At 34.2% G+C, this 13,793-nt stretch overlaps 1 pseudogene; it reads left to right on the top strand.

Annotated features, from left to right (window-relative positions):
* The first annotated feature begins 58 nt into the window (after positions 1-58).
* Positions 59-1,447, top strand: LOC146884368 (uncharacterized; annotated as a pseudogene).
* The last annotated feature ends 12,346 nt before the right edge of the window (positions 1,448-13,793 follow it).

Genomic DNA, 13,793 nt, shown 5'->3' with positions numbered 1-13,793 from the left:
ATAGAGGTTAATTGAGTATATTTTCATTGTTAACATTTCCTAATGATATGTTTCAAGTATGACAAGCTCCGAATCAGACCAGGAGGGACCTGGTAGATCTGTGACTCAGTTGTCGGATGTCACAAACCGACAAGAGAGGATGTTGGTCCACATTGATCCTCGATCGGGTGAACCCAGTGGCCCTTGGGAAAAAAAGTACCATAGCTACATAGGAATGTTGGCCAAAACGAAAGTGTCTATTGCAATTGCATGTTGGGATGACGTCGCGGAGGTTGAGAACAACCTCCTATGGCAAGATCTTGTGGTATGTTTACTTAAACCAACTATAGTATTTTTTTATGTTGCTGTTAACATAACATATTTTATGTTTTAAACAACACAAATTTGAGATTACTCTGAACACTGAGCGAATTAGAAAGAAAGTTTTATCTCACATAGCCACCAGATGGAGGGACTTCAAGGCAAGGCTCACACGTTTATATGTGTTTGGAGATAGACAACATGACACTTCTTGTGAGAAGTACAAAATCTATGAGGAGGAGTGGATGCAATTTCGTGCATGTAGAGAGTCTAGAGACTAGCAGGTTTGTTTGTTAAATTTGTTTGTAGTGACACTAGTCATACATTTGTGCATTAAAACTATTAAATAATGTTATTTGTGACAGGAAAAAAGGACAACAGCCCAAGAAAGACAAAGGCTTAATGATACACCACATGTACTCTTTCGAGGTGGCTATGCGTTATTGGAGAAAAAATTGAAAAAGTCTCGTGCACAGTCTCTGGGACTTGAGTCCCCTGACCTAGTGGATGCAATTCCTAGGTACGAGATGTGGAAGGCTACTCGGACTAAGTCCGATGGGCAAATGACATCACAATTAGCTCAAATCATATCTCAAAAAATAGTAAGTACAAACCTTATTTGACTATCATAGTTCATATGTTTCTTCTTTTGATTAAACTTTCTTTTGTGGTGTAGGATGAATTAATTGAGCAAGAGACTCAGGGTTTGTTTGTTGGCCATGGTCGGGACGATATACTCACAACGGCAATTGGAAGGCCAAAGCACCCAGGACGTGTGCGCGGTGTTGGAGGTGCCATTGGTCTTCGAGATTACTTTGGTCCTCCACAAAGAAGTAACGAATCGTTGAGTCAAGAGGCCTTGAGGAAGATGGAGCAACAAATGGAGGAAAGATTCAACCAACGCATGGGAATTATGGAGCAACATTTTATGGAACAACTTCAACAACAACAACAAATACAAAGAACACTTGAAGAAAAGCTTCAGTCCATGCAGCAACAGAACATGGCATTACCCACTCAAGCTCCAACAGGACAACGTGTGAGTACAAAAGGCTCATGCTCTGGTGTAGATCATACTGACTACACAAGTCAGTATGAGCTATTGGTTGATGAAGACCTCGCGCGCGTAGTGGCCATAGGACGATAACTTCAGGGTGGGGAGACTATCCATGATGTTCCTCTATTGCCCCAGTATACGCGTGTGATGATTGATGAAGTTCGAGATCCCCATGCTTAAGTGCCTGTGCCAACTTCAGAAATCCAATTTGTTGGGGAAGCTTTAGGCACATTTATTGCTTGGCCTAAAGCATTGATCATGCCATACTTTAGCCCACAAAAGGTATTATGACATCATGTTTTTAGTAGTTCAATCTTACAATTTATAAAACTTTTAACGTCACACCTTTCTAAATCTTTATTTCAGTCCACTCGTCCTGAAAAACAGCCGGTCTGACGTCCACGTGTTATACGTGAAGATGATGAAATGGCAAAAGCAGAAGATGATCCTCTAGAAAAGCTGCTTCTAAAATTACACAAGTTGAAAATAGGACCAGTAGAGCTAGAGTGGGAGTTAAAAGTATTTGGCCTCCATTGTCATGTCCCATTAAACCTGAATGATACACTAGAGATCATTACAGGAGACAAGATGTTAAATATTTTAGTCATACAACTATGGTGCATGTAAGATTTTTTTTTATTGTATTTCATATTTAAAACAAGGAATTGGTACCTTTTAATATTATACCTAACTGTCTTCTTGTAGGTACATGGACAAAGTCATTGTGGACCAAGGTCGATCTTCCGTCTATGGATTCATTGAACCTCACATAATTCAACCTTCGGGAAACTCACCTGACCACATCAAACTTTATTTGCAAACATGGATGGTTGAGTCAAATAGAGAGATCTACTTTGCACCATACATTGATTCGTAAGTGTTTTTGCTAATAATATTTTGTGAAGTATTATTAATTATTTTGGCTAAGTACTTGTGATTGATGGTAGGTATCATTGGCAACTTTGTCTCATCATTCCAAGACAATGCCTAGTTGTATGATTTTGTTCATGCCATAGGAAGATTCCACCAGCTTTTAAAAACATGTTACAAGAGTAAGTATTATTTTTTTTTCAATCCTAACCTATGTATCTACTTAGTTATAAAAACTTACATATGTTTTATGTTTCCAAAATTTCATTAGAATTGTGGGTAAGCCTAGAGGCCAACAACTTAAAGTCATATATCCAAAGGTTAGAACTCATTCATTTTAAAGTTATTAATTTCTGTATGTCAACTTATGACTTTGATGTGTTTATTTTATTTGTAATGTTCGGTGTAACAAGCAAGAAGATTCATGGAAATGGGAATATTATGTCATGTCTTGGATAAGAACAATCATTCGAGCTGCAATTAAAGATGAATGGATAGAGGTAATTATATATATCTTTCACATATTATAAATCATATCAAACTTTAAAGAATGATATTCATACATAATGAAATTGTATTACTTTTTCAGCGATTCAAGAATCCATCACCTCTGCCAGATGACATTATCCACACACTAAGACAGGAATGGGCAGCATATCTATTGGAGAGATGGAGTTGATACCACATGAATTAGAACTCCTTTCAAAAACTTTATTGTACAAGAATTTCATGTTGAAACTTTTAGTTTGTTGTTATTTATATTAGTTTAGAATATATGTTGAAACTTAAGTTCTATTATATATAACTGTAACTCCAGAATTGTGCTAAAAGTATAATGAAATTGTTCTAGAAATTTTTTGATTTTCAGGTATATGGATGTTGTAAAAACAGTCAAATTTTTTTTAAAAAAATGGAGCAGTTTGACGTTTGGTGTGCCATGACAAACGTTATTTAACGTCTGACCGTACCAAGGCCACGTTATTTAACGTCTGACGGGCTCTGATAGACGTTAAATTGCTCAAGTTTTTCCCTCATTTCAGTGCAAAAATTGACGTCTACTGTTATTGGCCCCAATGTTGGATAATGTCGGACTCTTAAAGGACCGACGTCAAGTGACGTCTACTATTTTTCTGACGTTATTTTGACGTCACCCGGTACGACGTCGGTGTTTGGGCAAACGTCAAAGGTCGGAAATGTCGGACGTTAAAAGGCTTTTTTGTGTTAGTGATTAACATAATCATTTCATTATCAACTACTCGACTATAGGAAAAATTTTCAGAACATTCAAGATTAGTGTACCTAACATCAACGTTCGATACATCAAGAAAAATAATTCATTTCCAAACATTACTAGTTTCAAAGACCTGGTGAAAAAAGTATTTAAGAAGTATGGATAATTTCTGCCAAATAGAGAGGAAAAAAATGGAATTAGAAGAGTGGAACGTTCCATACCCTCATAAAGTTCAATTAGGTTGAAATAAACAGTTGCATCATTCTCTCCCTTTCTCGTTTCACTCACTTTCCCTATATCATTCATCGCCTTTTCTGACCTATGCTTTCTGCGAGGAGAAACCCTTTTAATTCTCTACCTCCGCGATCCCTTGTATCTATCTTTGCTCCTTCTTCATCTTTTACTCATATCCTTCCTTGCTAGAAATCCTAGGCTTGGAAGATGTGACGGATGACTTTGACAAATTTGAAGATAAAGGAGGAGGAGGAGGCAAGGGCAGAGTCGGGTTTGGGAATGTCGTTGTTGGATGCAGAAGAGGAAAAGTCGAAACCTTGTTTCAATCTTGCAGCACCCTTTCACCTTTAGAAACCTTTGTCGATTCTTCACAAACCCAAACATCACGCCTTCTCCTCTTTCTTTTAGAATGGGATATTGAGATATTCCTCACTTTTCAATTGCAAAATTCGCCACTACAGGTTTAGTGGTCGCAACTTCTTGAAAAACAAGTTATTGTACCACTGTATAAAAATAAAAACATAAGCAATTTAAATTGTGAACTCAATCATCAAGTGACTTTTGTCTAGGTTCTTCTCTTGTTTCTTCATCATATGTTAAACTTGCATCAATTGTTGTTCTAGGTACATCGTCCCAAAACCAAATATTTTCATCTTCATTCGTAAATTGATCAAACATTGAACTTCGTAATTGATCATCCAAGTGCTTTTCCATATCACCATTCTCTAGATCACCATATATATCAAACAAATCTTTAGGGGTGGTGTTAGTAACAACATGCCAATCATCATTTAGGTCTTTTGTATAATACACTTGCTTTACTTGAGATGCAAATACAAAAGGAGCATTTTCATAGATCAACCTTCAAAAATTTATGAGTACCAATCCAAAACCATCTTCTTTAATTTGAAACCAATGACATTTGAACAAAACAAACTTGAAATGTCCATAGTAATCCAATTTAACTATATTTTTGAAAACTCCATAGTAAGTAACATTTTCTACCAAGGGATTTTCATCTTTCTTGCTTCTAAACTTGACTATAGATGAAACAACCATAACCCCTAAATTTTGTGTTTTTCTTTCATGACTTTCAATGACAAACTTAGCCATTTATTGCATATGCAGAAAATCTTCTCGCAACTGTATTTGGCCCTTTTGACAACCTGTTGGAAGTCCCACATTGACTAGAGATAAGGCAATTTCATAATATATAAGTGAGCTGCAAACATCACCTTACAAGCCAGTTTTATGGGATTGTGTTAGGCTTAAAGGTCCACTTCTAACATGGTATCAAAGCCATTATTTTAAAAAAAAGCTTATTCTAGTGAGATTTCTTGGACATTCTGTTCCACCTACTATAGGGTCGCTATCGGACCACCCATTTCTAGACTCCCGCACGAGATGTATGTACCTCAGCGTGATGGGGGTGCGTTGGAATATAATAACATGTAGTAATAATATGTATTCTCGAGTATGCATATCTTTTTACTTGAGAAATGGTTTAATAGCATCAGAATTGAATACACATATCGGCATGTAAGAGGATCCAAACTTGTCATGACTCCATCTCCTATAGGACCATCTAAACTCCTTGCTTGTTTATTGAATTGTTTGGATATCGTCATCTAAGTTCTTGGAACAAAATGTCAAAGATTGATCTTTAACTTAAGAAGAAACCTATGAGCATAAAAGTATAAAACTAAAGTACAAATTAAAAAGAAACCTATAAAAGCACAAAACTATAAATCAAATTACCTCTCAATTGGATACATCAAACAGTAATGCACGGGTCCTGCAATTCTAGCTTCATATGCTAAATCTATTGATAGATGAACCATTATAACAAAAAAAGATAGAGTGAAAATTATTTCCAATTCGCAAAGAATCAATGCAATTTCAACATCCAAACATTCAAATAATTCAACATTGATAACTTTGGAGCATAAAATCTTGAAGAATGAGCTTAACTTAATTAAAAGTATTGCTACTTCTTTTGGTAACTTAATTATCACTAGAAGCGCCACACTTGGGGCATGTATCTTCGTTCTCATGCTCTTTTCAAAATAGGATGCAGTCATTAGGACAATATTTAACAGAAAAATGTTAGAAAAATGTTCTAAATCTAAAAAATCATGTAGTGAATAGAATTGTATGGAGTATTTTATGGTACAATAAAATTGATTTTTACCTAAATCTTGTCATAGGATTGTTTCAATTTCACAAAAAAGTGTACCATTCTTACTTCTAGATAGATAAATTAGTAACAATTTTAAAATGTTACAAAAAGGCAATTTGTAACATTTTTTAATTGTTACGAAATAAGATAATTGGTAACATTTATTTAAATGTTAGAAAATATACAAGTAACATTTTCTTTAAATGTTAGAAAATGTATAGGTAAAAATTTTCAAATGTTAAAAACAAATTAAATTCACAACATTTTTTAAATGTTAGTAAAGATGCTAAGTAGTTACATTTAAAAAAATGATACGAATGTTACGTAAAAATTTTACTAAAACCTTTTGATAACATGCACTAGAGATAACATGTGTATAAATGTTACCTTTGCAAATGGTAACATTTTTTTAGGCTTTAACAACATCTTTTAAATGTTATAAAAAGTAATATATTTAGTAATAAATTTGTTTTAGTATATTTATCAGAACTTCAAAGAATTGCTGAAAGAATAGCATAAGACTAACTCACCACTTTGTTCAACGACATTGAGTAGATGGAGACTTGACTTGTAAAATAAAAAGGAGTTTGATAAGTTAGATTTATTTATCATTTTTTGATTGAGATATGATTAATATTTTATTTTTTTTCTTATATTGATTGTACTATAGGGATCGGATTGGCCGTTATTCCATAAAATCGGTAACCCGAAATGGTCGCGAACCCAAATGACCGTTGAACCCAATATACTACGAACATTGCAGCTAGATACATTGTAACATAGCAAATAGCATGGTTCCTGGCCTCTATCTACACCTTATATGCACAAGGTCTATTACATAGCAGCAAAACTAGTCAACTATCCAGCCTTTTCAGCTAAAGAGGAGACATGCACAATAACCAAATATATGTAGACAACAAAGTTTGTTATGTCGGTATGTTGCCGAACCAACTCTAACTTAACCATAAATAAGGCAAAGTCTAAATTAAGCCTTTTCAAATAATATTGGGCCTAAAGCACAATACCAATAAAGCCCAGTTAGGTCCTATAGAGATTGGTTCAAAGGCACTTAAACCTAGTTAAAGCCCAATCCACGAGTAAACCGAGCAAGGAAATTACAAGTGATTAATCCTTTATAAATAAATTCAGACCCCATTAATTAAAGGTACGCAATTCATTAGAGCATAATCTGAAATTTGACTTTAAGAGCTTTTGTTGACTTGATCGTCAAAGTCTTTTCAACAGGTAACGACCCCATGTTCCCCCAAGTATCCGCTAATGAAGACATCATGAACAAGATCATAGAGTATCCATCCGAAGAGCCAGATAAGGTTTGATTCCCCTAATAACTTAACATTATCCATGCAGGAACATTAATCTTTTTTTTGCTTATGTTTTCCGATTTTTTCTTTGCTTCTCTAGTGACTTGAATATGCAAATATATATATATGCAATATCTTTTCTATGTAATTTTAACGTGTAGTCTTTCAATAAAGAATTCTCTTTCTCTTAATTTTCATCTTCAATACACTTACATGGTAGTAGTCTAACTTTGCGTCATTGTTCTTTTTTGTTTCTTAATGGTCACTTCTCGATCTGATCATCTTACCAATCCGGCCATTGCTCTTTTTTGCATTTAGGACAAAGTTATGCTCTCATTCTTGTTTCACAACCTTTTGATAACAACAATTATCAGCACTAGAAACTATATGTGTTTGTTGCTCTTGTAAAGAACAAAGAAAAGTTTGTTCCTTGTACCCTCCCTTTTTAATAAACCAAGAACAAAGAACATTTTAAGAAATAAGATGCAATTCTAAAAAAACTTACTAAAAACATAAACAAACAAAACGAAAACTTTATTAGTATACTTTCCTTTTTCCGACATAATATAATGCACTTCAACTAAATAAAAATATGTTTCTAATATATATCAATCCTTTTCTAGCAACTTCTTATCAAATTTATTATATTGTTCATCCTTAATATTTTTTAATCTTATATTTTAATATTATAAATTATCAAAATGTCAACAATATACAACAATACTATGGAGCGATCTTTTGCTAGAAACTAATATGTTTAAAACTAATATTATTAATGAACTTATCAAACTTATTATTCCATTGCTTTGAGGATTTTTTTTAATCAGACCATACAAAAATCAATTTAGTTTATAAACACAATCGTTCTTATCTCCTTACCTCAAATCATTTTGGTTGCTTCATGTAGGTGGTCTCTCCTAAGTATCCATATAAGAATACAATCATAATGTCCTTTTGGTTCTATATGAGGGTTAAACTCTTCAACCTTGACTAATAATATCTATAGGGGTTTTTGCATAACGATAAGAGAGAAAACATCATTATAATCCACTCCTTTCTTTGAGTAAATTCTTGGGCTTCCAATCCCATCTCGCAATTTTTGTTGATCGGTTCCGAGATTACCATCTTCAAAATTTAAAATTTATTTATAATTGATCAACCTAAAACCCATAAGCATACAAACAAAAGTTTAAGTATTGCTTAGATGAAGCAACTTCATCTCCTCATTCATGGGTCTCACAATTGAATCTCCCGCTAGTGTATTTTGGACTTATTAACTCATCCTATATGCAGCGATTCTAGCACAAATACCAATAAGGTATATGAAGACGCGGTGCCATTTTTTGTAATTTATGAGTACTTTAATGCCTCAATTTTCATTACAACCGAGGAAAATAGGTTTTATGTCTTGATTATCCATACAACTGAGGCATATGTCTCTAAAAAATTTTCACATCTCTCACTATTTTGAAACTTTTAAATTTTATCGTGAGTTTTATGCCTCGGTTCAAATTTAACCAAGGCATATGACCTAGAATAGGACTCGGGCCTTTTCCAACCGAGGCATATAAGGATTTATGTCTTAGTTTCAATTAACCGAGGCAATAAGTATAGGGTTAAGAAACCCAAATTATGAACAATATTGTCTTCATCCTCGCCAACAACAGTTGCTTGTCTTCTTCCTCTGGCTAGCGTTTCGTTCCTCCATCGCGTAGCAGCCATGCCAGCCACTCATGCTCATACCACCGCTGGTGTTCCAGCGTTGCGGCGTTGTCTCTATTGCTGTCATTCACAATTTTTGGTTTTGTCCCTCCACCGAACATTTTTGGTTCGTTTTTTCTTCTTCTCCATTTTTTTTTTTTGCATTGTTTTGTATGTTCTTGGGTTTTCAAGATTGAATTTGATATTCTAATGATTTTTTATAGAAATTGGGTTTGTATTTTGATAGAAACACTTGGATGGCAAAACCCTAATCCCTAGAGATGGAAACATGTTCCTATCCGTGCAACGGCTATTGTGTCTCAAAGGCAGGAAGGGAGGCTAAGGGTGGTGGAAGGCCGAGAGAGTGGAAGGTTGGAGAAGAGAAGACTCGAGAACGTGGCAGAGGAGTTTCTGTATTTTTTTTAACTTTTAATGAATATTACACCTTGTCGATTGCCATCAGAATATAGGCAGTAATGATGGGATATGCGGTTAAGAATCGAGGCAGAAAGGTGACCCTTTTTTGCCTCCGCTGGATAAGCCTTGGGTTTTTAAACGAGGCCAAATGACCAAAATAATCACAGTTGAAACCTTTTCCTGCACTAGTGCCCCCATTTGCAATGCAGATGATACACTAGAAAGTTCTTCTAATACTATTAGGGGTATCGAGAAATGGAAAGCAAATATTCAAGAGATCGAGAGATGTTATGGGATAACAGGTTAATAAGGTAAATTACACATGGATAAGTGATGGTCAAACTTCAGGATCTCCTCTTTCATCCTTCTTATCATCATACTTACGATACCTATTTTTTTATGCCCCTCATCTTCTCGCTTAACGAAATGTTGAGGTCTCCTACCCTAATAAGCTCTCTTATGTCTCTCAAAGTCGAGCATACGTCAATCCTGTGACCATTGTTGCGATGGTACCTGCACTATTTGTTCATATCTACATTAAGTGGGATCTCAAACATCTATGGTGGTGGGATGAGGTAAGCATACAGAGCTTCCTCCAAGATGTGTGACCTGGGAGCGTTGAGGGGTGCATAGTTCGTGTATCGAATAGGCTTACGCTCTCATTGCCAAACATTGCTTTAAGGGATGGGTGCTTTGTCAGTCTCCATCTCTATAGGGAAGATGTTGGTTTTGACATAAAATTTATATTTCCTCATATCCTCCACCTTTATGAACTTGGCAATGTGTTGACTCAAATCATTAATACTAATGGGAGGTTAATGCACAACTTATTAGTGAACGACCCTATCTAGAGACCATTAATCATATACTACAGTATGATATCGGGGTTCAAAATCTTCATTGTAAGGGAAACTATGCGAAATTTATCAATGAAGGCTCTTAAGGATTCCCATTGCTCTTACCTTATGTTGTAGAGGGAGAGGGAGGAGACGTCATGATGACGACTTGGTTCAAAGTGGGTTGTAATTGATGAGTTTAATGTGTCGAAACAGTTGATGGACAATGGTGGTAAGTTAGCGAACCAATCTAGAGTTGGTCGTCCTAAAGTAGAAGAAAACGCTTTGCACAAAACGACGTTGTCGGTTGAGTAAAGGTTGATCTAGTTGGTGTACATGCCACACACTCATCAGGATTTGAGGTGTCATCATAACAAATATTGGAGGTCTTCCATTTCTTGGAGAGGGATGTTTCGGTGATGCCATCAATGAAGGGATGTTAGTGGCTGCTCTTTGTTGTTAAGAAATTTTAGGTCAGGCCCCTAGTCCTAGGGGTTGGATACTCGTTTTCTTCTTTTGTTCGTTAGCGGCTATTCCTCTAGACAGGGTCCTCGACCCTACATGCATAATGTCGTCAATTATTTTCCCCTTAGTATGCTTCTCGACCTCGATCCTCCTTTTCAACCTTGCATTCTTTTCTTTCAAGGCCTCCATCTCTTCAACATTTTGTTTCGTATAGTCATCATAGTCTTGTTGCATCTTTGCCTGAGCTTCTAGTATAACGGCGAGGTCAATAGAAGTATGACTCCTATTACCAGTACTATGTTCCTTGTAGACCATTTCTTATGTCTTCAAATCTTCAGAGCTTCCTCTTCATAGAATATTTTGTAAATTCACCTAAAAAGCTTTAGGGGTTCATGAACTCAGTCTCGAAGGGAACTCATCTTCTAAAGTTGCAAACAAGGGAGGGGGAGGTGTTTGCAAAAGGCACTTCGCAGTTTGAGATACCAAAAAATAAATGTCAGAGAAAACATAGTCATGTACTTCATAAAATGTGCCTTTTATATAAGGATTTAGGTAATTAACCTTGGATTTACCTTCTTTGAATGATGGTTATATTGGCTTGGTTCATTGGAATAATTAGAGAACATATCATCCTAGAGGATCGATATGTACTCAGCCGGACTGTGTACTTTGTAGGGTATATTGCTGCATATGGCACACTAATTTTCTAGGCCTAGTACCCTATAGGACACTTTGACCATGTACAACACACTACTTTATACGGTAACGATGCTTTATCTGGTGTAATTTAATTATGTGTTTGGTTAGTCCAACATATTTTCATGTTCTTTTTATTACCTGTGAGGTGATGTCGGCATGAATTTATTTAGAAATGTGATAACATGATTTAGGTTTGAAGTTGACAACTTAGTGTGGGACCTTTACAATATGCAGAAAGTAGTGAAGCATCGATTTATGCGTCCACAACATGGCCGAGAAAGGATTGACCATTCGCAAGTTGCCTAATCCACCCGACTCCATTTGTATTTGTTTTCACGTATTCTCTTATCTCATTATGCAATATTCTAAAACTTATAAATTAGGACTAATCTATTCATTGAGAACGTATAACTTATGTTTTTATTGAGAGAAGAACATACTTCTTGATCAAATATTATTTTTAATGTTATATGAATTGATCATGAAAACACTGAACCAATCATAATGTTTCAGGATAGATCTCATAATTACTATATATACAGAAAATATGGTTACTTAATTTGATTTAAAGTGAGCGTAATGCTTTTTACATTAATCATCTTGTTGAAGTTGGTGGAGTATGATTTTATTTTTGTAATTGCTTTATAAGTTAATAACCTTTAGTTTCATAACCATAATATTTTACAATTCGAGTTCATTTGTCTTTATTCAATAGTTTAAAATTTACTAGTAAAATAAATAAACTCAATTGCCGGAGGTAACACGCATTAATGCTGTTAATTTTAGTATGCGTTTAAATTATATGTAAGAATTTAAAACTTTCGATATAAGGTCATAGAAAAATCATGACTTTTGACGTGAAATTAGAATTTGTCTATGTCTTAAACTTTGATAAATTTTGGTCCTTAAATTATAGAAAAAATGAATGAATTTAGTGCTTTTAATCCAATTAGATTAATTTTTTTTGGATGCATCAACACATTTAACAACAAATATTGATACTAGATCTTTTTATCCGGTATAAACAACTCAAGTGGTAGTATAAAAAGCGTTTGACAGATAAAAAAATTAACGTTAGTGTTCAAAGAACTAAATCCATTCATTTTTAAAGTTTGAGGACTAAAATATATCAAATTTTTACATTGAGACAAATCTCAATTTCGCATCAAATTTCAGAGACTAAATATATACTTAACAAAAAAAAAAACAACTCACTATAATTAAATAATTAATGTATCAAATGTGATAATAATAGTTTACAAAATACAAATACAAGAATAAATTAATTATTTTTCAATCATCATACAAAACTATTTACATATAATATAAGCATCAATTACATTACACTTTCATAATAGAGAACATACAACACAAAAATTATAATGGAACAACATGTATTCAAGAGTACATGAGTTCTTAATTGTATATCAATGAAATAATTAAATTTAAACTTATCACACTCAATACCTTTCACAAGATATGACTCAATATAAATTAAATATTTTGTCACCGGTAAAAACTAACACATGAATTTCAAAAACACCACTGGTAAAAATCAACCTCAATTTCTTATGTTAAGACGGTCCTTACAATTGTTATAAGGATTTTCTTCAACCTTTCATCACTTATTGTCTTATTTATGTAATTAGATCATTAACTAAACATATGATATCATCATCTCATCCCATGTATTCATCACCCCACATCCACATAAAGGTCACACCACTTCACTACAGAAAATGATTTTAGCACAGATTATTTTAGATATTGTACTTCGGCTCAACAACCGAAGCATATACAGGCAGAGAAAAAAAGTGGCTATTTGACTTTGGTTATGAACTAAAGCATAAAGTTCCATATTAACCGAAGCATGAAACGATAAATAAATATAGGAAAAAAAAGGTATTAGGTTTATGTTATCTCCATAGTAAAAGCCTAATACCCTTAAAATTAAATAATGTTTTAAATTAGGAAGACTATTTGTCTTTGGTTATTACTTGAACTAAAGCCTAATATTCTTAAGATTAAATAATGTTTTAAACCATAAAGGATATTAGGCTTCGTTTATTACCAGAACCGAAGCCTAGTACCCTTAAAATTAAATAATATTTTTAATCATAAAGGGTACTAAGGTTTGGTTATTACCTTAACCGAAACCTAATACCCTCTTTATGCTTGGTTTTGGTTATAACTGAAGCCTAATGTAGAAATCTTTTAAAAAATATTTTTTGTTTTTGTACTACATAATAAACCTACAAATAATAAGACAGAAGCAACACAAGACAGAAGCAACACAGAAGTAGCACATTATATTTACGAAACCTATAATAAACCAAAATCTACATACAACAATATGCTATCCTTACAACAAGTGGCATCGCTTCGACCACATAACGGTGTAAGGACGGTGGCACTCAAGGGTGACGATGAGCTAGTTCGTAAAGGAGGAAGGAAGAAAACAATAGTAGAAATGAAGTGGCCA

Source organism: Vigna unguiculata, chromosome 8 (genome assembly GCF_037176805.1).
Source record: "Vigna unguiculata cultivar grain cowpea cultivar isolate G323 ecotype 2 chromosome 8, ASM3717680v1, whole genome shotgun sequence".
NCBI classification, from domain to species: domain Eukaryota; kingdom Viridiplantae; phylum Streptophyta; class Magnoliopsida; order Fabales; family Fabaceae; genus Vigna; species Vigna unguiculata.
The sequence above is the reverse complement of the archived record's forward strand: the minus strand, read 5'-3'. Positions and strand labels throughout refer to the sequence as shown.